Source organism: Petaurus breviceps, unplaced genomic scaffold (assembly GCF_028583685.1).
Source record: "Petaurus breviceps papuanus isolate PSGF00001 unplaced genomic scaffold, PetGlider_PUasm1.0 140, whole genome shotgun sequence".
In the NCBI taxonomy this organism is placed as follows: Eukaryota; Metazoa; Chordata; class Mammalia; order Diprotodontia; family Petauridae; genus Petaurus; species Petaurus breviceps.
The window spans coordinates 15598434-15625484 of NW_027185698.1; the positions used below are offsets into that span (position 1 = coordinate 15598434).

A 27051-nucleotide genomic window follows, 5' to 3' on the forward strand; every position below is an offset into this window, starting at 1 on the left:
AGATGGAAGAGAAGTCATCTAGTTCAAACTATACCCAAGTAGGCATCTCCAAAAGGTGGCAGTCAAGCCTGCCTCTGATAGGCAAATATTTCATTTCTGTACTACTCTGTAAAACATCCTTTTCCTAATATACATCCCAAATCTTAACTTAAACATTAAACCTTAACACATATATTAATAGATTCCTATACAAACTAGGCTATAAAAAGGCAGTTAAATATATGTGATACTTTTTAATTACCTTTCTAAAAAAAAACAACAAACTGTGGATATGTAGACATACATATAGATTGGCAATGATTGTATTTATGGGTAAACTCAGTTATAGTTCTAGTATTGTTCTCCCCTTTCCCCCAGTTAACCTAATAATGGATACCAGGAAGAGAAGATAGAGATATTGGTGAAATTTTCTGCATGGGGAATAAAGGTGGTGGTAATTCTTTATGAAAGGCCAAATTAAAACTAATATATTGATAAAAAATATTTAATTAAGCTGATAAATTTGCATTTTTATGTTAGAGTAAACAAAAATGATTCTGATGTATTTCTGTTGACACTGAACTTTAAGTATAGCAAAAAGGTCCTGACATTGTAAATGGGAAAAAAATTTTCAATCAATCTGACCAGTCAGGAGCTGAGGATATGTAATCCATAGATTATTCAGCCATCTATCTCACTTGTTATTTCCCATTCTACCTCTGGCCAAGTCAGTATTTTACTAGCACCAAAGAGATGCAGAAATGAAACTGAAATCAGTGCAACTTCTTACACTTTGGCAAAGGAAAGAGATGAAATTCATAATAAAAATATAGTATTTAAATTATCAGATTTTAAATATGCATACTACGTTGATCATTAATTTGCTGGCAGAGCTAAATAACTTGTAATTTGCTAGAGCAGTTATAAAGCACCTACCAAGAGATCAATTAAGGAGAATTGTCATGTTTTGTGTTAATCTTTCTCATATACTGCAATAATATGTAAGTTACGCTACTTGAAAAATGTTAAAGGGAAGGAGCTAAAAGGCTAATAAACAAGGATGACTCATAACCTTACCTTCCTCCACGAATAAAACTAACATCCCCTGTAAGTACATGGATGAAGCTGAAAAGAACAGTTGTATATTTATTCAATATGACACCTGAAAAAACTCATTCAACTACTAGAAGTATTCATTTGTATTTGATTAAAATTTACCTTTACCACTTTTCACATACTTTCTCTTTATTTTTCCCATTTTCAAGTGCTGATTGGTTTGAGATTAAAGTTTAAGGTATATATCTTAATCTATTTTTTAGGAAAGATACTTCTGGTAAAAATCACATTAAAATGAATTAAAAGACAGAATAATTTATGGAAATGGAATTTTGTTAAAATGAGGGCAATGTTAGAAATCAGACTCAGTCTTCAGGCCTAGAGGTGAGCCTTAAAAAAGTGTTGCCTGAGCCACACACATAGAGAACTAACAAAGTTCCTAGATCTCTTGGGATATTGTTTGGCTTCAACAGATGGTTTAGAGTTTAAGTGGTTGGGATTTTTTTGAGGTGAGAAGGATTCAGACTTGAAGGGCAGCTGCTAGATAGAAGGGTCAAAAGGCTTAGCATTCTTAACTACAATTCAAATAATACTCAATCAAGTACATTTATTATAGACAGCATTTGCTTTCTGGAATGAGACCAGGGCACAAGTCAAGCTCATTTGTGTATAGAATTTTCACTAACTGGAACGAAACCAAGCATTATTTCTCTAAGCCATCCTAAGAGATATAGAAGTTGCTTTCTGCAATGAAAATCATTGTAGTGTGTGTGTGTGTGTGTGTGTGTGTGTGTGTGTGTGATTATTCACTTCAAGATTGTAGATATTAAGACCAAACATATTTGAGTACTTACATCCATCAGTAGCATTTTGAAGTTACTAGGATCGATAGTGGTTACAGATAAAGGCTGAGTGACAAACATGCATATTCATCCTAATCACATATATTTTGAGATGGCAGATCAAAGTTACATAGCCTATGTGACAAGGAAATATATATTCTCTGCATATAGCTAAGCAGTTTACATATGGATTAAAACTGCAGTCTTAACCTTATGCCCTTATATAAATTAAATAAACTATCTCCTGTACTTCAATTTTAACCAATTGCTTTATAAAGAACCAAAAAAGATAATAAAGATTAAGGAAAGTTTATGACTTTAAAATTGAGCTTTTACCTACAGATAAAAAAAAAAATGAACAACTCAAGCTTAAAAATTCCGTAAAAATATTCTAACCCAATATGGTTAATTTTATACTTACAAAAAAAAGAAAGTTAATTTCTCCTTTTATAATAAATTTTGCATGGTAATTACTTGTTTCCTATTTCTCAGATTGCTCTCACTTCTAAAAATATGTACATTAACTTTGAAAAATTAAAAATCAGTAGGGAAGAATATGAACAATCATGACTAAATACATAAACAGGCCAAAATTATTTCTACAAAGTTAAAAAATTTAAATTTAAAAATAAACAGTTAAGTATTATTAAGAAATTTCTAAACTGTGGCTAAGTTATTAAAATGTTGCTTAAAATAATTTATTCATGTGTAATTTGTCTTATATTAACTCTTTAAAAACTAAAATATTTAAATTATACTTAATTTTGCAGGGAAAATTTTACACACACATATACGCATATGTATATATATAATCACCACGAATATGAATAGGTTACTTACAATAGATATAGAAAAACAAAATAAGTAATGCTTTAGTTATCTTTAAGATATCTAAAATTTATAACAAACATTGTGTACATAGGGAGGCATACTAGACTGTCACAATTGGCAGTGATATGACATGGTATTGGTTAAACACCGCAATTAGTAGCTAACGTGCAGTAATCAAACTAATACAGCTTATGTACATGATAAGAATATAGTTTTTTTAGATAAAACTGGACAATATAATCTTAGATATCTAAACTTACAACATATCGTAATCCAGCTATATAACAATAAGAATAAATTAGACATGTTTTAACACTTCACTTATACAAGACAGCATAATGAATAGTTTAATACAGTTGGTGGTGACAATAATAAAAAAATAATAAAGATAATGACAACATCTAGTATTTATGTAGCATGGATATTTATTCTTCTCTAAGCTCCATTCCTGACTCCTTGGACTTTCTCTATCAAGCTACCAAGCCAGGTACTTAATTAACATTTCTACCCCCTTACTCACCTCCACTTTTCAGCTTCCTTTTGTGTGTAGTCTTTCTCCCCATTAGAATACAAGCTCCTTGAGGACGGAGAATATCTTTGTTTTCTGCTTGTATTTGTATTAGTAGCTCTTAATACTGTGAGTAGTGTAGTGAGTACTCAATAAATGCCTGTTGACCTGATTCGACATGAGAATTTGCAAAACACTTTACATATGTGATCTCATTTGATCCTCACAAAAACCCTATGAGATAGGTATTATATATTATTATTCCCATTTTACAGATGAGGAAATTGAGGCTGATAGTGATTAAGTGTCTTGCTCAAGGTTACACAGCTGGCAAGGATCTGAGGCAGGATTTGAATTCCGATTTTCCTAACTCTTAAGTCCACTACTCTTATTCATTGTGGTACTTCAACCACTCTAGCATGCATGTAATACCAAGTTGAAAACACTATGCCCTAAACAGGCAAAAACTCTTGCACAAACTGACTTATACAGCAAAACAGGTAACACAAAGGCACAAATGTTCAAGAATGTACATATGGAAGCACTGAGAGTAATGTTCTCACAATACGAAATTTGGAGAAATAATATGGTATATTTTTACAAAGAAGCCTGCAATTTGCAATTCCTAAATTATATCAAAGTTTATTCTATATTGCATTATAGTAATGGTTCAGTTTATTTTCTATCCAAAATTAAAGTACAGTAAAATTTTGAATTACATAATTTAGAAAAATCATTCACTCCCTGGTAAGTGAAACTAATTAAGTACTAATTTTTTAAGTTTGTTTTCACAGAACTGAATTTTAACTACTTTGGATGAAAATTATTTTTAAAATATATCAGCTTCCTTATTGTTGCTATTATTACATACCACAATTTAGTTAGCTATTCTTTGATTGTAAGAGACAGTTTATTTCTAGTTTCCTGAAATTAGAAATAGTACTGTTATGAATGTTTTGTTTAAACAGATTGGTCTTTTCTTCCTGTCAATAATATCCATAAAGAATAAACATAAAAAAGGAATTGCTGGATCAAAAAGTGTGAGCAGTGTTCTACCTTTTATTATACATGAAATGATCAAACCAACTCACAGCTTCCATCAGCAGGAAACTGCTTTTTTCCCCACATTCCCAATATCTAGTTTTTGTCATCTCATTACCTTTTTGCCAGTTTGATATTGGCTGTTAGAGCTGAAATAAAAACATTCATAATTCTTTCCATTTGCATTTCTGTAGAAAGAACAGCAAATGGATGAAATATGAAGTGTAGTAAAGGTACCCAAATGATAGATACATGCAGTTCTCAAAGGAAAAAATCCAGTCTATCAACAGTAACACGAAAAAAAATTATCCAAATCATTAATAATTAGAGAAATGCAAATTAAAGCAATTTTGAGATACTTATTACACTGGCAAAGTACACAGAACACGAATATGTCAAATGGAGGGCTCCAGAAAAATAGGAATATTTATTATACATTGCTAATGGAGTTATGAATTTTTTCAGCCATTCTGGGAAGCAATTGTGAACTATGCCCCAAAAGTCATTAAACTGTGCATAGTTTTGGAATCAGTGATACCTCTAGACCCTCAGAGAGATTAACAACAATGCATACAATTCAAAGTATTTAGAGTAACTTTTTATTATAATAAAAAAAATGGAAACTAAGGGGATGCTCATCAATTGGGGAATGGCTAAAAAATTACGGTATATGAATGTAATGGAGTTACTGTGCTATATAAGATTATGAAAGAAACTCTTTCAGAGAACCCTAAAAAGGTTTTTTAATAAGAACTGATGAAAACAGAAGTGGGCAGAACCTGGAAAATAACTTCTACAATAACACAGTAAAGAAAATCAACTTTAAAAGATTTAGGAATTTTGATCAATGAAATGACTAAACACTTTTTTATAGAGGATCTATAATGAAGCTAGATATCTGTAACAAACAGACTCAAAGTGAAGAATGAAACATGCATGTTTGGAATTGGAAAACATATGTTTGTTTTACTTTACTATGCTTACTTGTTACAGGATTTCTTATTTTGTTATCCAATGTGGGGCAAGATTTGGAAATGAGGGGGAAAAAGAAGCTGGTAATAGTGTTGTCAAAAACTTTTAAAAAGAAGAGAACTGAAGTATTTGAAGATATTCACAGCAAAAGAATAGAAAGTTCAGAAGGAAACTCAGACAAGCAAGGCAGCTTTGAAAGTGAACACAGAATTTATTTTCTACTTTTAAAAAAATATATACATAATTTCCACATAAAATCCCTCTTTTCTGTTCTACTTTACACATAGAAATGATCTTTTGGAATTGTTTGATAAGTTCAAAATAATTTTTCTATAATGAAGAGGAGAAGGAAAAGTCTAGGTAATGAGGGGCTAAGAGAATGAGCAGAACAGTGATTAATAAAGAAAATTATAGAAGTGATGCAAAAAGGGGTTGGGGAAGAAAAGTTCAAGGGAAGGATGAGAGAATGAGGAAGGAAAAATGAATTACAAGCAAATTATAAATTAAGAGTACAACAAAAAAAGCAGGACAAAATGTGAGATACTATTTATCAAATAATCTGTTAACACTGAATAAAAATAGTAAAGAAAATGTTACAAACAGCAAACTCCTGGTAAGAAGGCAGATGTTTAAAGTCATGATTTAGTACCAATTAAGATATTTTTTTAAAGAGGATCACTGAATCTTATTCCAATTTGCAGTTACTCTAGGTGCTATCATTACATTTATGAAGTTAACACCCAGATATTCTGATTCCAAATTTGGTGATCTTTTCACTAAAGCCTCTGATAACTAAAACCAAAATCTGATAAAAAATATTATCTGTTCATGTTAAAATATTTGCTAATCAAACTCAATGCTGCACAAAGTGACATTTATATACCAGGTTCATATTAAAAATCAAATCAATCAATTGTTCACAATTCTAAAAAAAGCAAATGTGTGCTGGATTTGGAGTAACCTATATGATTCAGACCAGTCACATATAAAGTGATTTACAAACCTTAAAGTGCTCTAAAGTACTAGTTATAATCATGTGTAAAGTGATTTGAAAACCTTTAAGTATTTTAAATTACTTGTTATTATTAAGCTCTCTAGGTCCCAATTTTATCGTTTGCATATATAAAAAAAGAATAGGACTAAAGAATGAACTTTAAAATCCAAGGTCTAAATCCTATGATCCTATAAACCCTGAAATTAGCAAATAACTACTAAATAATTTATGCTTTGCTATGTTTTCCCCACCTCAACTTCCCTCCACAACTTACCTTAAGGAAGGCAAGTAACTCAAGTTTACCTTTCTAATTACAGTTGGTTTAAGTTAATAAATCAACAAGCATTTATTTATCATTTTCCTATTACAGTTGGTTTACAATCATTTGTCAAGTACATACTCGGTGCCAGCACTACACTAAGCACCTACCAATACGTAGGAAAGCAAAAATACTGGTCCCAACCCTCAAGAAACTCATGTTCTAAAGGAAGCGATAAAGTGCAAAAAAAAAAAAAAAAAAAAAGGAAAGAAAAAAGCCCCAAACAACCCTATATACACATGATAAAAACAGATGGAAGGTAATCTTGGAAAAAAGGCACTAAAAGTAACAGGGAAAGGCCTCCCATAGAAGGAGAAATTTGGGTTAACTTTAAGAAAGCCAGGAAAGTCAGAAGGTAGTGGTGAGGAAAGAGAATATTACAAGCAAGGGAAGTAAGACACTAAAAAGGGAAGGGGTAGGGGAGATGTGTGTGAGAGAAAGGATTTAAATGTCAAACAGATGACTTCACATTTGATCCTGGAGGTAACAGGAAATCAGAGGAGCTCAATGGTGGGGGTATGGGAGTGGAGGTGGGGTGGGAGGGGGGTGGAGGTGGGGGTGGAAGGTTAAGAAAGAATGGGTGACATGGACAGAAGCAGGGAGAGCAACCACAAAGCTATGGCAATAGTACAGAGATGATTAAAGAACATACCACACTGGCAACTGAGTAGAGACTACGCATTTAGGAAAGGTTGTGAAAATAGAAAAGACAAGATTTGGCAAGAGAGTGGCTATGTCTAGTGAGTGAAAGAAAGGGGTTAAGAACGACAGAGGTTAAGAGCTTGGATGACTGGGAGTACAGTAACTTTGACAGTAGTGGGGAGGGTTTAGGGAATAAGATAATATTGAATTTGAGATGTTTATGGAACATCATTTAACAAGTCCAATAAGAGATACGAGATTGGAACCTGAGAGAGTAGATCGAGCTGGATATATAAATCCTGGAGTTGTCAGCAGAGATGATAATTGAACCCATGGGGGTTAATTAACAAAATTGAAATATAGGATTGTTTTAGGGCAATCTCCTCTAGGAAATGCCACAGGGTCCTGATAGCATGTGATATCACTTTTTTTTTTTAAAGGCATACTATTTCTCAAACATAGAAAACTTAGTCAAATTTATTGAAATAAGAGCCATTCCTCAATTGACAAATGGTCAAAGGATATGAACAGGCAGTTTTCAGACAAAGTAATAAAGCTACCTATAGTCATATAAAAAAAACACTCTAAATCACTAGAGAAATGCAAATTAAAACAACTCTGAGCTACTTCCTCACACCTGTCAGATTGGCTGGTATAAGAGAAAAGGAAAATGAAAAATGTTGGAGGGGATGTGGAAAAATTAAAAACTCATGTACTATTGGTAAAGTTGTATACTAACTCAGCCATCCTGGAGAGCAATTTGGAACTGCCCAAATGGCTATAAAACCATGCATACCCTTTGACCAAGCAATGCAACAACTACTACATCTGTATCCCAAAGAGATAAAAAACAAAAAGTAAAAGGACCTATATTTACAAAAACATTTATAGTAGCTCTTTTAATAGGTAGCAAAGAACTGGAAATTGAGATGTTCATCAATTAGGGAATGGCTGAACAAGTTGCTGTTTATGATTGTGATGAAATACTATTGTGTTTTAAGAGAAAGATGGAAACACATGAAATGATGGCAAAGTAAAATGAGCAGAACCAGGAGAACACTGTATACAGCAATAGCAATATTGTATGATGATATACTATGAATAACTTTCTCAGCAATACAACAACCCAAGACAATTCTGTGGGACTTATGAAAGGTGCTGTCCATTTCCAAAGAACTGGGAGAGCCTGAAGGCAGATCAGAGATACTTTTTCTTCATTTCTTTATTTTTATTGGGTTTTTTTGTCTGTGTTTTCTTTCACAGAATGACTTACATGGAAATGTGTTTTGCATTACTACACATGTATAACCTATATCAAAATGCTTTCCTTATCAATTGAGGGAAAGAGGGGAACCGGAGGGAAAGAGAGAATTGGTAACTCAAAATTTGAAGGTAAAAAGGAATGTTGAAATTTCTTTTTACATGTAATTGGGAAAAAATAAAATATTAAATAAGATTTTTTTTTAAAGGCAGCCCCAAATATCACGGTATATAGTTAAAGTAATATACCATCTATCCAGAGATCAGACTTCTGGCAGATTCAAGCATTTGGAATATGGTTCTCTTTGGAAGAGAAAAAGTTAGTCAAGTGGTAAATTACTGTTGAATTTCACAGAAGTGGTAGAATCTGTTTGACCCAGAGGCCATCAAAGATGATCTGCTACTAAGGTATCATATTACAGCAGCAAAACACATTAATAACTGTGAAAAGGGGGGAAAAACACCCAATGGATCTGAAGTCAGAAGACCTGGGTAGAAATCCTGGCTCTGTTTTTTACTACTGTAACCTTGGACAAATGACTTTACCTCTCTAGTTCTCTGTTTCCTCATCTTTAAAAAGAGATGTCAGACTTGGTAACCTCTAATGATCCTTTGCACCTCCTATGAATGCTGAAAAGCAGAATGTTTCAACTGGCTTTCTAGTTACTGAGTACAAGAAGTTCATGAATGACTCCATTATATCATAAGTTAATAGTCGATGACAAAAGGCAGCTAGGTGGTGCAATGGAAAGAGAGCCAACCCTGGAGCCAAGAGGACCAGAGTCCAAATCTGCCTCAGACACTTACTAGCTGTGTGGCCCTAGGCAAGTCACTTAACCCCAATTGCCTCCAAAAATAAAAATAAAAGAGGCAATGATCATAACAAGACATCCAAAAACTTATGTGACTTTGGACAAATCTCTTAACATCTCTAGCGGGGCTTCATTTTCCTCATCTGCAAAATTATGGAGATAAACTAAGGCTCCTTCCATCCAAAATTCTATGGTTTTAATAAGGTCAAATTATGTAACCTATGGATGACATCACATGATCTCAGAACCCTGTGGCATTTGTGCTAAAATATTATCTTTGTCAAATTTTCTAGAGATTGCACTAAGATAACCTATATTTCAAATTCTGTTTAGTCACTGCTTCATCAAGTTCCCAAGAGTTCAATTTTTTCTCTGCAGATGACTACCAGATTTGTATGTCTAGCCCTAACCTCTCTCCTAAATTCCAATTTTACAACACCTCTTGAACATCATGAATTGGATGTTCAATAAGTATTTCAAACTCAATTCAAATTTATACGATTTCAGAAGGAAGACAAATATATGAAGTTTTAGATATCTTCCACTCCACATATTCTCCCAGATTCATGGGGTGCCTTGCCTCAAGATAACCTTAAATTTATCCTGTATATTATGCATGTATAGAACTGTTTACTTGTCTCCTCCGTTAGAATATGAGTTCCTTGAAGACAGAGATCATGTTTTTGTTTTCCTATGTATCCCCAGTACTTAGTTCACTACCAGACATATAAGTTTAATAAGTGCCTGTTGATTGATCAAAAAACCCCAAAACAAACAAAAAACAGAACCCTAAACTAATCTAAAAATGTAGGATACTTAAATGAAGATTCAGTTATCTTGAAATTTTCACTTATGTGAAAACATGCATCACCTAATTATCCCAGAAAATGTGCTGCTATTCCATACACATAATAAGATTACATATCTTAGAAAATTACGAACTGGGACAGAGTATATTACTGTTATTCTTATTAATAATAGTTGACATTTAATAGTTGACATATAGTGCTTAAGGATCATAAATACTTTACACACATTATTTTGAGTCTTACAGCAGCCATGTTAGTTAAGGTATTCTATCTATTTCACAGAGAAGGAAACTAAAAAGGTTAAAGAAGCAACTTGTCCATGCAAGTAATGAGAGACAAGACTCCAAATTGAGATATCATAAATTTTCATAAATCCCAGGATGACTCAGATGTGCAGATAAATAGTACCTTGTCCTCAAAACCCTGAAGTGTTATCTAATTTCCACTCTACTCTGGGGCTAGGATAGAACTTAAAAGACATTTTAAACTAAGTCATTTTCATGTGTTTTTTCTGAGCACACCTGGTAGTTTATAAATGAAAACAATATAATCTTGTAACTTCATGTCTGCATATTCCAGAAACAGTGACTACAAGGGGCAAAGGATTATCTTAAGTAAGAAGGTATCCTAAGATTCTAGCCAGTCGTCTTCTCTCTTTATACTCACTCAGTGACCTCATCAGCAACCCTGGGGGTTCAATTATCATCTCTATGTAAATGATTCCCACATCCACGTAGCCAGCTCTAATCTCTTTCCTGAACTTCCAGGTGCATACAGCCAAATGATTATTGGACATTGTGAAACAGATGTTCCATATGCATCTCAAATTATGTCTAAAACAGAATTCATCTTTCCCCCAAAACCATCCCCCATCTCAGGTTCTCTATTTCTGTCAAGACACTAACATTCCTCCAAGCCTGCAAAGGCAACAACTTTGGTGTCATGCTCACTCTCCTTCACACATATCCAACCAAATTCCTAAATCTTGCTATTTCTACATCCGTAACATCTTTCATTTACGTTCCTTTTTCTTGATTCAAATTACCACCACTCTTGTTCAATATTTCTCACCTGAAATATTCCAAACATCTCCTAACTGGTCTCCCTGCCTTAAGTCTCTCTCCACTCTAATCTATCCTCTACACAGGTACTAAAATGATTCTCCTAAAGCTAAGATCTGAACACATGGGTCCACTACTCATATTCTCATCCTTTACTGTTACCTTGAGGGTCAGATATAAATTCTGTTCAACATTTAAAGTCAAGTCCTTTACAACCTGGCCCCAATCTACCCTTTCAGTCTTACTACATATTACTCCCTTTCATCAAGTACTCCAAGTCCAGTCAAGCTAGCCTCTTTTTTCTTCCTAATTTGTAGTAAACCACTTCTTACCTCCATGCTTTTGTACTATGTTTTGTACCCTATGCCTTCCTCCTCACTCATTACCTTCCCACAACCTCAGAATCTCTCCCTTCTTTTAAGATTAGTTCAGGGGAGTCACTCATAGGAAGAGTTGTGTGATTTAGCCATATGAGACTCTGAGCAGCCGTTGAGTCCCCCAGCTTTGAAAACCCAGACGTTGGTGCTTCTCTCTCAGGTAACTAACTAGGTGATGTGGCATGTAACTTATAAGGCTGGATGTGGATGTGCTGAGTGTCCTAAGGCTTCTTAAAAGTACCATTATGGGGGCGGCCAGGTAGCACAGCGAGTAAGAGCACCAGCTCCAGTGTCAGGATTGACCTGGAGATCGAATCCCGGGCTCAGGCACTCAGCACCACACCCAGAAATAACTGGCCGTGTAACCTTGGATCAAGTTACTTAACCCCGATTGCTAAAAAAAAAAAAAGAAAAAAAAAAAAGTACTATTATGTTTTATTATGTTTGCCATTACTGTCCTGGTGGAAATGTTCAAACTAGAGAAAATTCCCCTTATGAAACAGGAACACCATGTGCCAAGTGCCCAAATTACTATAGCAACAACTTGTGCACTAATCCTTGTCCGTACACTGATGGGGCTTCAAACTGTCCTGAAATGAAAAAGCAACATTCCTGAAAAAAGCCAACTGTCAAGAAATACTGTCAATGCACCAATAAAATCTATTAAACTTCTCATTGTAAATCTGCTTCCATCAATAGGGATAATTAGAACACAGTAACACTGGCAATGATTATTAAAAATTATAACATATTTACAGTAGAGCCATAAGATACTATTCCTATTAGTTTCAGAAATTAATGTGTAATTTGATCCTGGGCATCAATTTCTTTTCATCAAATCATTTAGGGGTTTCCATGTGTCCTATAAATGATGTCTTAAACTGAGTCATTAAAATTTTTTAAAAAATTAAAAAAACTTAGCTTAAGCACCATATTGTACATTAGCCTTTACTGATCCCCCAGCTGTCAGTGCTCCTCCCTCAAAATACTTCACATTCGTTACTGTGTGTGTATCTCCTCCAATACAAGGTAAGCTCTTTGAAAGTCAGTACTGTTTCATTTTCATCTTTGCATCCCCAGCCTAATATATAATAGATGTTTAATAAATGCTTATTGATTATTACAATGCTTCCTCCTCTTCTTCCCCCCTCCCTGTTTCCTGCCCCTTCCCTATTCTTCCTCCCCTTTACTGCCACCCAGGTATGCCTACCAATACAAATTTCTTCTAGTACACTGAAAGAAATGGTGACACTAACGGAGGAGTGGGCTTCTTAGACTGTTGCCTTTGCCTCTCCTTTTCATTTCCTTTTCCAATTAAGCCCAAGAATTGCAAAACTATAGCAGCAGACTGCACTGCAATTTGGCACTTACACTGAAAATTTCTGAAAGATTTCAGATGGAAGACGGTATAAAGAATATTACACAATAGGAGTTTGTTAACTTAAAGGACACGAACAGAATTGGTGGATATGCCTTGAATACACAGTATTACCTTTGTGAAATAAATACAAACTACAAAAAGCCCTTCAACAATAAGATCCAGTAATATACCTTTTGAAAAGTTTTTCCTAGTAGATCCTGAATTACCACTAAATTGTTATTAAGTTCCACAATATTAAAAAAAAAAAAAACATTTTTCTAGTCTGCCATGTCCACAAGTAGTAATACAAATTCAATGCCAACATAAATCTTACTGGTCCCAAGCAAGGGATGATCCATGAGGCAGCACTAGTATTAAGTTTCACAGATCTTGGCTTACCTCACTGCTGTGCTGCACCATCCTCGTGAATGTACTCACATATAAGCATCTTGGGTTGCTATTGGCTCTATAACTTCGATTCATTCCAAAATTATCCTTAGTAGCCACTGACGCCTACTTCATCTCTAGCTGTCTAGAAAATTGTGGTCATTTTTTTTTCCTGTAGGTTAAATTCCTTGCAACTTTCACATTCAGCAAATCCAGGCCAGAAACATAAAATAGTTCTATAAAATGTAACTGACAAAAATTTTATATATTCGAGAAGCCATAATGATTCAAGAGCAAGTTCACATCTTCTATTAATGAAATAGAAGTTTTGTGATATGAAATAATTTGATCCCATACTTGGTGTTTATATGCAAACTATAGATCAGCGACTTTAGAGATTATACACATCAATTTTAAAGTCATAGATGAGGTTCTTTCAGCCACCCACTCAAGTGACAATGAGTACTTCCTGAATGTCACCTAATTTTAACATTAGGGTGAGTCAAATAAAAGGGTAAGGTGAATCATACATACCAGTTCCCTTCCACACACCCCCCCCGCCAATATACAATGATTTTTGAAGCCAAATATAAATGGTTTGAGACAATCCAAGATTATCTATCCTACTGTCTCTGTCCTTCAACATGAAAATAAAAAATTCACTAATTATTTAAAAGATATATAGTACGTTGTTATAATTCAAATGGCTCTTCTGGTTGGTTTTGTTTGTTTTTTGGAGGGTGGAGGATGCTGAGTTCAAGAAGTCAGATAGGCTAAGTGACTTGCCTAGAATCACACATGTACTAAGTGTCTGAGGTTGCATTTAAACTCAGGACTCTAAGGCCAGCATTCTATCCACTACACAAATTGCCTATGAAGTGATTGGACTACCTTCCAACTATAGATCTTAACAATACTCCTTGTCACATAAATTTCCAACAGATAAGAGATAGGAAAACCAAAGGGAATGAAGTGCATTTGTCTGTAGCTTTTTGTTTGCTTTTACTATCGTCTACTTTAACTTCAAGGTTATATGGTCCTTATTACTAATATATGTAACAAATCTGGTACAGAGTCTGAGCACCAACTACCAACAAAACCAATTTAAAGTCATACAACTACCTTACAAGAGAAAATATACATTTTAAAATATCTAAATCTACTACATGTTGGGGGGGAGGATATAAGAGACAAGAGATTGGGGGAAGGGGTATTCAGTTGGCTCACTCTACTGGGGTGAGGGTAGGGGAAAGACAGGGAGAAAATTTGTAACTCAAAATATTGTGGAAATGAATGTAGAAAACTAAAAATAAATAAATAAAATGAAATATAATATAAAATAAAATATCTAAATTACCCTAGCAATTCATTGGCAAAAACAATCTGTTCTATCTGTACAAATCCAGATAATATTCAGTATAACAATGCCTACTCTTAGAACTGCCTCAATTGCCATTACATTAAGCTGGGAATTAAGGATAGAGGAAAGGAATACATTCATCTTCATACTTTATAAAATACCACAAATGTCTCTAGAACCAATTTTAATATCTCTAAATATATTTAGAAAGCAGCCAATGACTTTAATGGTCAGTCCTTCGGTTTCCTGAAAATCAAACGAAATATGAAATTATAACTGATAAAGAGAACAATATAGATACTCACCTGTAACAGCAAGCAAAGTAGGATTTTTTTTGCTGTTTTTCTGGATTGAGTTTTAGCCAATCAAGTGCCTTTGATTGAGTCCTGCCTTTGACAGAATCAAGGGTCTTTGACTGGAAACAAGTATATATTTTATTGCTTGGAGGGAGAGGGGGAAGGAGAGCGGTTTAGGAGAACCTGCTTGTGGGGAGGCCTAACAGAAAGAATGTTTATGATGTTGGTGCTCCCTCTACTGATCTGTGCTGATTTCTCAGACAGAAGTCCTATCTATTGGTCTGTGTTGATTTCTCAGACAGAAGTCCTGTCTATGTTAATTTTTCAAAAAGAAGTCCTGTCTGTTGTTGGTCTTTATGAGTGAATTGAGCAGAAGAGTGGAAATCTGCTCACAAGGAGGCTTAGCTTAAATCCCCTTTAAGAGCTGTTAAAATGAATTGCGATGATGGTGCTGGCAATGTGTATAAATATTGTTGTAGCCCTGTTAAGCTTAGTCTTCCTAGAAACAGAAGCTGAGGGGAGCAGCCTCTGGAGCCTCCTGTCAGGTAGAGCTTGGAGTGGAGCATTCCCCATGAGCTGAGACAAGGAACAGGAGCAGAGAGCTGCTTGTGTGCAAACCCAAGCAAGTGCTAGGAGCAGTGAGCCCATGAAGGAGGAGCCCGTGGGGTTTGGAAGTCAGCCTTGAGTCAAGATGAGAGGGGACTTGCTTGGACACTGTGTATTGATTGAGGAGACTGTGACTTACTGTGACCTAGGGGTGGATGGTGTTTGTATTTTCTGCTACCCCTTAAGGATGTGATGTGCTAGGGAAGACCCTAGCCTGGGACCCCCTGATTGTATAAACAAGTATTTTGGTAATGCTACTGAATGTCACTGAATATGCTATGCGCCATATGACATATTGAGTGTGATGTTATATAGATATGTATGTAATAGATGATATGTTTTGCTTAAGGATGCTGCTATGAATGTTATGCTTTAAGTGAACAATGTTTAGTTTATTGCTCAATAGAGAGTTCACTGTACTATGCGATTAGACCCTTAAAATTATTCATATCAGTAGCCCTCAGATGTGCTGCTGTAATTAACATTACATCACCCAAAATCTCAATCCAGGCTTTGGAAGTGTAGAACCAAAAGAGAGTACTTTTCAGGCAAAGATATGTTTGTGGCCAGTTGTTGATTACTAGTCAAAGGAAAAGTGTATCTCTCCCACCAATAAGTGACATGGGAGTATCATACAATGATTGGTAATAGCACCAGTTCTATGTTTATTAGCTATGACCTACCTAATCTTGACAAATGTTAGAAATGAAAAGGCAGGGCTGAAAGAGGCAGTCTTGCACCCACCATCTGCATCCAGTCACATCTTTTTCCACAGAAACTTCACTGAGCCCCTTCAAATTGCTAGAAGGTTCTTCAATCTAGCTCATAACCAGGTGCAGGAACAGCAGTTGATAACTGAGCTAACTAAAGGTGAGTAGTGCAGTAGTGTGTCAATGAGACAGAACCCCTTGAAAATATTTTAATTAGAAATAGCCTCCAGCAATTCTAAGAGAAACAAATTATCAACTGGCCAAAGGTGGCACTGGGAAGAGCAAAATCCCCTACATACAAACACTACATATAATGTACACATCCAAATTTTGGAAATTGTAAAATACTCAAAATTAAGATATTTTTCCTATGCCACAACCACGTCTCTTTCAAAAACACATCAAATTTGTGTTACTAGAAAAATCATCTAACGTGATCATGAAATCTCATTAGATGCTGTTAGAACCCTATCCTGAAAATCCCATATGTCTGAAGAAATTAATATTTCTACTTCCCAAGTGGTGAGGGGTTATCAGTGACAACTGTGAAACCCCAGGAGAAAGGAAAACTTTAAGTGACTCCAAACTTTAATTTTCTGGCCAATTCATGTGAACATTAAAATTTATTTTACATAAAAGATCACTAGTTCTCTTCCTCTCCCAAATATTCTAATTATTCTATTGATACTAAATACATACCTGCTGTGGTTTTAAAAAATGGTTTTATGAATTCAAAGTAATCCTCATAGGGAAAGTATAATATGTATTTTTAAATTGCCATAGATAGCTACACTGGACATAAATTATGACAGAGAGTCAATGTGACAACACATATTAATTACTAAGAGAAGTACTATGATAGGTGGAAAAAGAGTTGGACTAGGAGTCAAAAGATCTATGTTCAAATCACAGCTCTACTACTTGCTACCACCTATAGTTCCAGGATCCCAAGTCACCTTTCTAAGACTAAATTTTCTCATCTGCAAAATTGGCACAAAAATGTTTACACTGGGGTGGCCAGGTGGCTCAGTGAGTAAGAGCACCGGCTCCAGTGTTGGGATGACCTGGGGATCAAATCCGGGCTTACATACTCAGCACCACACCCAGAAATAACTGGCCGTGTAACCCTGAGCAAGTTACTTAACCCCAATTGCTTTTAAAAAATTAAAAAAAAAAAAAAACAACAACAATGTTTACACTGCCTACTTTACAGGGTTGTTGTAGGGCTATGGTTTTTAAACATCAAAAGTTTGATAAAGAAAGATTACTTTCGCCCGGCCATCTTGGCGGCAGGTCTCTGGCTAAGGGTCCTCCCGCACCGCAGGCAGGAAGATGGTGGCCGCAAAGAAGACGAAAAAGTCGCTGGAGTCCATCAACTCGAGGCTCCAGCTGGTCATGAAAAGCGGCAAATACGTGCTAGGCTACAAAGAGACCCTGAAAATGATCAGACAAGGCAAAGCCAAATTGGTCATCTTAGCCAACAACTGCCCAGCCTTGAGGAAATCAGAGATCGAATATTACGCTATGTTGGCCAAAACTGGCGTACATCACTACAGTGGCAATAACATTGAATTGGGTACAGCATGTGGGAAGTATTACAGAGTATGTACACTGGCTATCATTGATCCAGGTGATTCTGATATCATTAGAAGCATGCCAGAACAGACCAGTGAAAAGTAAACTGTATAAGAGTATACTTTAATAAACCGCGCCAAAACTTGTTTTAAAAGAAAAAAAAAAAAGAAAGATTAGTTTCTACTTCTGTCAACCAAACAGGTAAGGCTAAATCTAATGAAAACAAAAAATTTAGAATCAATCTATACATTTTGCTCTACTTGCATTCCACTATCAAACAGTGTTTCTAAAAAGAAACTTAATATTGGAAAGATTACTAAATATTGTTTGGAAATACTAACCATAATCCTTATGCTCCATGCTTCCTCATTAAGTCTTTCTAATCAGGTTCTATTACTGTTACTACAGCCTGTTTTTTTCTAGAAGCTTTCTATAATCCTTTTTATTACATAAAAATATAATACGAGAAGCCCCATTTCTCAAAACACTACCTGCTTATTCTATATTTTTGGACAGAAAAGTTCCCCTTTATTGCTTAGTGTACCTCTCAAAGTACAAGTATCAAAATTCTATTCATAAATTTGTGAGGAAACCTAATGCTTTGTTCAATTTCTCAGTGTAATATTATGCATACATTTTGATACATCTTAGTCTTAATGCAGTAGCACTACTAGAATACTATTTCATTACCAAAGTATTTAGGCTACTTGAAGCAACCAACATGTAATCTAGATTGTGCAATTTTAGTACATCATCTAACATAGAGTTCTATACAAAGGACTCAAAATTTTGTTAAATGCAACAGAAAACATTTCCATAAAACCTTTAGAACAGTTATTTTTATATATACACTTCCCCACACAGTAAGAAGGTAAAGGAAAAAAACTCAACCTTGGAGACAGTGGGTTTAAAAAAGGGGGGGGGGGGGGGGACCGATAATATATTTGAGCACTAAAAAAAAAAATTACTCTTCTAAAAATCTCCAAAGTAAAGCTATCTCAGTCAGTGTCATCCCAACTGCCCATTTGGTGCTCAAAAGAAACACATGAAGAGAATTTATTTAAATATGTTGACTTCCAAAGACTCTTCAGTGTTCTTTAAATACTGACAAGTTGTTAAGCTACATATAGAGCTGCTACCCAAGTTATACTATAAAGACAGGGACTGGACCTGGGATTTCCTTGATATAGGGAGCTATCTCTACCAATAACCTTCTATACAACTTAGAGTCTGGGTATTACCTACCACTGGAACCCAGGTCTTTCCTGGATAGATAAACATGAAAAATTGATGGTAGAAGAAATGAATGAAAAAGCATTTATTAAGGATTTACTAAGGGAGGTGGGAAAGGTGATAGTCCTTCTAGTGCTATGGCAAAGTCCAGTGATCCTCAAGTATAGTAGCAGGGTAGATGGTAAACTCTGGTGGTCTTCCATCTTACCAAAGGACAATTGGTGACATTGTGCTCATCAAAGCAGTGTGTATAGCCATGTCTCCCCAAAACTTAAGGGTCTAGGGAAACCAGATCCATAACCACTGGGAAAAGGAGCTCTGAGTAGAAGAAAGGACACTAGAGCTTTAGAACTCAAGCTCAGTCTAATTAGTTCTGTCCATGCTTTAGAATGTCTACACAAGCCCACTTGCAGCACACCAAAGGATTTTGGGCAGCCAGTGAAAAACGCAGAGGAAAACATCCTTTGTATGTAGAGGAAATCCTTTGGTGGCCACAAGGTGTGCAGGCCTGCTTTAGAACCATGACATTACATAGCAAAATTTGGGGCTTGAAAGGAAATGTAACATGTTAAAGGTAAATGAAAAATAACAATCTAAAAAGTAATAAATATTTTAATACATTTATAATGTCTGACTTTCTGACATCACTTTTACATCTATTTTATGTTATTTTTATGCTCATAAAAATCCCTTAAGATAGAATATACCTTTTTTACAAGTTAAAAAAAAAAATCGGAACAAAGATCAGTTAAGTGACTTCTCAAAGATAATCCAGCAGTTTAGTGAAAGGCAGAACTGGAAACTGTGTCCCCTAACTTTGACCTATGTTTTTACCACTAGACCAGAATTTCTTATAAGTCTATCAGCATCTAGAGTTGGAAGGGAACTTAGAGATATGGACCAATCCTCTCATTTTAGAGATGAAGAAACCAAGGTCCAGGGAATTCAAGTGATTTGTTCTAGGTCACAAACTTTAGTGTCAAAGCCCAATTTCAAATTCAGGTGTTCCAACTCCAAATCCAGTGTTTTTTCACATTTTCTTCCCAAATAGTGCTCCAAAGAAGCCCTGTTTTTCCCCCACAACGTGACTAAGAATTTCCAGAAGAAAGCTTCAATGCTAATGATATTTTCCCCCCTAAAACATTAAAAAAGAAATGATGTATACAACCAAAAATTACATGCGGCTATTTTGTAGGAAGAAGGGTGTGAAAACAAAACTTCTGCTTCTTTGTTCTGAAATCTCCCTGATAAACCCTTTTCCAATATAACAAGAACTTATTTAACCCCAACCATGTGCAAAGAACACTTTTTGATTAAAATATACTGACAGAACCCATATACACAGCTTTGGAAATATTCCACTTGCAAGTGTCTTTAAGAATAATGCCCACGCTATTTCCCTTTTTGATTTCTCAGAATTAAAGCGAAGGAATACTAAATCAAATTTATATAGTGACCTAATCAAATCCATATAGAATGTCCCCCTGAGGAACATTTGTGAGTTCCACCAATATATTTCAGATCCCAAAATGTTCTATGCCCAAATTAATCTAGTGTCAAAGTGCCAATACCAAAGGAGAGAAGGGGGTATATACTAGAGATGTTAACAGAGGTAAATTTAACAGGCCTTGGCAACAGATTGTATACATAAGGGGAGGGGGAGTAAGAGAGTGTGAGAGGTAAAGGATGATATTGAGGTTGTAAGCCTGGGCAACTAGGAAAAGGATGGTATCCTAGACAGTAAGAAAAATAAAGATAAAGAGTTGAATTTGGGACCTGTTGAGTTTAAAATGCATAAGGTCCGAGATATCCAATTGCTACAATTCCAATGTTACTTTGAAATGCAGAGATAAACTGAAAAAAAGTATGTTGTGATGGAGATCTTGGAGTCAAGAGAGGTATGAATTTCAATCCTAAATCTGACACTTGCGTGACCTTGAACAAGTCACTTAACTTCACAGTTACATTTCTTCATCTGTGAAATGATGCTATTAATATTTAAATACCTATAGTTCACAAAGTTGTCATATAAATGCTATGCAAATAGGAATTTTGCAATAGAGGAAATTTCGATCACAAACCATATTTTTATGTAAACATTTCAGTTTAAAATCTATTCATTTTTGGGAAATGAGTTTCTTTAGAATTAAATTTTAAAATTTAAAGTATAATATGAAATTGAACAGTTTTCTGCTAAATACCTTTTACTTAATCTTTAATAGAAATTTGAAATTCCTGACAAATAGAATATAAAATATTATTATAGAATATACTTGTTAAGATAATCAATCTTACTTCTAAGAGACAGTACAAGCATTTTTCTTTTACATAATTATAGAAACAAATTAAAACTGGGAATAGTTCTCAATGTTAAAGAACCAAATATTAAATCATTCCTAAAAAACCCAGACTACCAGATATATTCAAACAAACCTTAAGGTACTTAAATCTATCCAATTCATAGAACTGTCATCTATGACCTCTATTTAAGATACAAGCTACAAAATCTAAAATGAGTGAGCCATCACTTCATTTTACTTTAAAAAGTATCCATTACTCTGAATAAACAAAATCTAATCCCAAATAAATACAAAATATGCCCTTTTAAAACTGTTTTTAAGTCTATTGTTTGCCAGTTCTCTAAAGCTCTAAGTTTTACACTTCTGAAGAATAACCTTCTGAAGAAATGTTTGAACTGCACAGCCAAAGTACCATTCATTAGTAAGCTACTGTGAAACACCATCATTTAAACAATTTGAATGCTAACATAGATTTAACACACTTCCACAAGGCTTAGTCTAACATTATTGGTAGTAGAGTAGGCCTAGTATCTTTCAATCTGATAATATTATCCAGGAGTATATAGCCTATTGTGGTGTCGGGGTATGGGGAGGGGAGTGATGGTGGTAGTGGTTGTGTACGTATGTGTGTGCATATATGTATACATACATAAGCAAAGGTTTCTGAAATTCTATTAATTCTTCTAGGGGAAGTACCGCATATTGCAAACATCACTGAGTTCAAATTCCACCTCTGATACCTCTTTGACTCTGAGCAAGTCACTGAGCCTTTCTTGATGAGTACAGATATTGCTGCTGCTCAGAAGGTGGCTGTACCACACTGATTGATCTCTACCTTCATTTTAGCTTAAAACTGGGATAAGACTTTTGGGATACCCTGTATGGAGGTTAAAACCTAATATTCCAATGCTAAAAAAAGGAACCAATTTTAAAATTAGCATATATATGTATGTGTGTAGGCATACACATATGTATATGTGTGCATGTATGCACACACATAAATACATGTGTAAGTATATATGTGTATTTCTATATTCATATAAATTATATACACACATGTATTAAAACTTAAAGCAATGAACTACTATTCATTTAGAAAATGGCACTAAGATTTTTGGGACACCTTGTATTAAAACAAAAATCAGCTGTTCTTCCACTCTACTATTTTCTCTAAGCATTCAACCAGACAATCAATGAAGGAACCAAAGGAGATAGCAGGTTCAAAACAGAAAGCCTAGATACAAGTTGAACAAGAATAAGAACAGGCACTAAAGTCAAAGATAAAGGTATTCAGCCAGGTTTCAAGGGGCAACTCAAACCAGGATGAAGGTAGATATCAATCAGTGTGGTACAGCTACCTCTGCTGACCCAGTGCTTATCAGAGACAAGGGAAAGTGAGCCACTTTCTCTAGAATAATTTGCTTTTAAATGGAGCATTACAGAAGATCATAGATCTAGAGTTGAAAAGGGCTTCTCAGAGGCTGGCCTCAGGTCCAATCTTCTCAGTTTACAGAAGAGGACAAGTTCCTAGGAGATTAAGTGACTCATCCAAAGTTACAGAGATATTGCCAGGGATAGGATTTGAAATCAGGGTCTCTGGCTCCAGAACCAATAATGTTTATACTAGAAAAATCAAGAGAATTGTATAAAAGCTAAAAGAAATGTAAGAAGACACCTAATCCAACCTGATCATTTTATCAACTAGAAAACTGAAGTCCAAAAAGAATAGATGATTACCAAAGTAATATTGCTAACTAGCTGCAAAACTGAGATCAGAAGCCAGGTTAACTAGCACACTTTCAGTCTCCTGAAATACCATGGGCCTGGTACTCAAAGGACCAACACAGAGCATGAAACAGTCAATAATGAAGCATAAAGTAAGTGGGCAGATAATCTGTAGGTTCTTTGTCATCACTATAATAATAAAAGCAACCAACTACTCTTCACATTTATAAAGTATCTAAGGTTTATTATATACTGGGAAAAGTTAAGCAACAATGGAAGTGTACAACTAATCAATAACAATAATGGGAATGTTGTCTTTTTGTTCCTTAAAAATCAACTTGAAAACCAAATAGCATAAAGACTTGAATGATACCAAGAAAAGGACACTGGAATCAGCATTAGAAGACCAAGGCTTTATTCCTAGCAGTTATTGGCTAGCCATCAGACTCTTTGAGCAAAATAGGCCAAAGCGCTAGGTATACTCTGCAGTTCTTACATACTCTCATATTCTTTGAATGTAAAAGACACATTAGAAAATAAAGTACTTTAAAACAAAATCTGCAAGAGCAAAAGACAATACTCCTAAAAAAAATAAGATGAAATTTTGTTAAATGTTATGGAATTATAATACTAGGGTAAAAAAAGTTGCAGTCAGACTTCTTTTGTTGACATTACATTTGTAGAGCATTAGATTTAAGATCAGACGGAACAAATTTAAAACCATGACCGTTACATATTTAGCTGTGGCAATCAGGCAAGTCACTTTCTTGGCCTCAGTTGCCTGACCTCTAAAAATATGGAAGGGACTGGACAAGAACCTCCAGGAGTCCTAAACCTTAGGACTATGAACTTAAAAATAAAAAAATAAAACAATACATATAGGGGTGTGTGTGTGTGTAATATATGTATATATTCACACATATATAGGTAACTTTTAACATAACTGGTTTCCTTTGTAATCCTACGCATTATATTTTATGCATTAAAAAAAATGTTCTGAGAAAGGGTCAATGGGGCTTCACCAGACTGTCAGAAGAGTTATGACACAAAAAAAAGTTTAAGAAGCCACAGGCTAATGTTTGCTTTCAGATCTAAATCTAGAATGTTGTGTCCCAGGTAGTTAAAGCATCACTTACTTCTTTTTAATCCTCTGCCAGAAAAGGAAGAGTTCATATCCACACTTTGGTGGAATATGCTTCTATCAAATTAGATTTCGCCAAGCATCAGAAAAATACTTCCTCATATCTACCATATTGGTGCAAGTACAGGATATTCCAAAACATAGGCCACACCATAAAATGAGATCTCTTTGAAAGGAAACACACACACACACACACACACACACACAAGCAGGCACACATTTTTGACTACACTCATGATTTTGCTGGTACAGAAAGTTCCCAGTGAGGAATCTCCCATTACTAAGGTATATTCTCTGTAACAAAAAATCTTAAAGAGTTACCTTACCTAGAGCCCTGGAAGTCTAAGTTACTTTCCCAGGGTCATGTAGCCAAGTCTACATTGGTGGCAATGGAATCTGAATTCAAGTCACCTGACTCAGAGACCAGCACTCTATTCAATATATCACACTGGCCTGTGTGTATTATGTATGTATAAAATATGCTTTAAAAGTGACTAATGGCCACAATCAGGTTTTATGTGACTCAGATTTAGAGAAGGAGAGAAACAGGAAGTATACCTTACATATGTACCAATACAGCCATCTAATTCCATCTGATTATATATGTGATTTTCATCATATTCTACTCTAGAGCTGAAAAGAGAACTGTTAGCTATCCTATTAATAACGCTTCATACTCTTGGAAGACCAACAATGATTTTTCCTTGATAATGGATTATTATCCATTCTCCAGGATAAATAATCCTAGTTCCATTATACTCTTCCCATTTTCTATCTTACTGACTTGTCTTTCTACTCTACCAAAGTGTTCCTTTAACAAACTGAGTCCAAAAAAGGTCACAGTTCTCTGGTGGAGGTATAATCAGAACTGAGTATAAACAGTCTCTAACCTCATCCAGAACACCAGTTTATTGACAATATCTATAAAGCTATTAAATATATGTGTGCATGTATATATGTATGTGTATAGCACCTCATAGAGGAATACTCAGGTATTTCTAGGTTAAATGCTACCAGGTGGGTGACATCACCTTCCTTTTATGTGTATTCTGAATGTACTCTATCATGAAAGAAGATGAGCCATCAAAGAATTAATATTACTCCACACTTCTCTTAAACCTCCCATTCATAAGGCTGAGACTACTTTAACTACCATCCATTTTTAGCCAAAAACATGAGTTTAGAGGTTTTTACATGGGGCTCTATTTTTCATTTCATGCAAAATCAGCTTCCCTCAGATATGAACTTTTGAAAGTCAAATTTATTGAACCAAAATAAAAGTGAAATTGTTATTTACACAGTACAGAATGCCTAGTAGGTCTGCAGTTTTCTGATGTGGGAAAAAATATTATTAAGGTATTTTATTATAGTTACAAAATAAGCATTAGCTAATAGGTTAGAGATTTTCAAACAAACTAATGTAGGTTGAAAATAAGATTTTAAACTATTGTAATTAAAAAATTATCTACAGCACTGGTACTGCATATTTTTAACCTACAGCTACTCAATTCCAGGATATGTGTGATCTTTTGTCATTGATAAATGTGGTAGACCATAAGTTCTGTTAATAAAATTATTATAAACCAGCTAACATTTCCCCTGGCTAATAAAACCTTATAAAATCATCTTAAAAATCTATTTCCATGGCTGTTTATCATCAAATTACTATCACCTTCCTCAAATAAGTCTCCATCCTTGCATTAACTTAATCCTGGTGGCCAAAAAATTAAAAGAAAATGTGCATATTCATTGTAATTTCTATCTAGGACTAGAGAGACTGGGGCAATTTTTACTTTCTAACTTATCTTTTCCTTATCTCTTCTAACTTCTAGTCTGATACCTCACCAAGGAGCAGACTCCTACAACTAGGGGAATAGCAAGCTCTAGCAGGCTCTTACCACATCAACTATGAGGTTGGGCATTGAGGGAATGAAATCTGTTGTACCATACCAATGAAATCTTTTGAGGTACTGAAGAATTCTACCTTATACTGAACAGATATGGCATTGTTAGAGCAAAGATTCAGTCTTAAATATATTAAAAGACAACGCTGCCTACCTTAACACTTTTATCCCCAACACCAATTCTACATCATCAAGTATCTGATGGATGTCTCCACTTAAGATGATTCACAGGCATCTCAACAAGTCAAAAATAAAACTAATCATCTCCTCCCTTCCCTCAACATCTCTCCCCATATTTTCATAATTCCAGTGAGAGCACTACCACCAAAAATTCACCTATATTCATGTCAGATTCATTTTTGACTCTTTCCTGTACTTCACCCCCCCCAACATCCAATCAGTTGCCACGTCCTATTCACATCCCCCAGGTTCAGCATTTAAGCCAGTCGACAGTATGTTTCCTACCTTTCCAAGCCCATTTCACCTCATTTCCCTTCCAGTTTTGCTGAACTTCTGGGTGTCCTATGCCTCTCCCCTCAACTCCACATTCCATCTCCCACTTCTTAGCATGTCATTTCCCAAACCTGGAACAAACTCACCCAACCTTTGTCTTAAATTAATCCCTTCTCTTCCTTCAAGGTTCAGGCTCAATTACCAGCTCCTTAATCAACCTTCATATCTTAGTACTTGTAATGGGAATGTAAATTTTAAAGATCTTCCCTGCCCCTAGGCTAAAGTGCACCTGGAGCCTGGGGTGGGAGGCTTGTTTTTCAGTAGATACTTTTTGATTGGCCAGTGGGTCCAAAAGGTTGTTACATTCTCTGAGCCAGGAGAAGGCTATATAAGCCCTGATGTGAGGCTTTGTTTTGGGGGCTCACTTTGAGAAGTGTTCTGTGATTTGATCTGTATTCTGGGAAGCCGTTGTCCAGCCCCCCCCCCCCTTTGAAAAAC

At 35.1% G+C, this 27051-nt stretch overlaps 1 protein-coding gene and 1 pseudogene across 10 annotated transcripts in view; one reads left to right on the forward strand and one right to left on the reverse strand.

Annotated features, from left to right (window-relative positions):
- The window catches only part of RBPJ (recombination signal binding protein for immunoglobulin kappa J region), a 460166-nt gene that overhangs the window by 83085 nt on the left and 350030 nt on the right, over positions 1-27051 (reverse strand). The window lies entirely within an intron of this gene.
- On the forward strand, positions 17465-17968 carry LOC138146764 (large ribosomal subunit protein eL30 pseudogene; annotated as a pseudogene).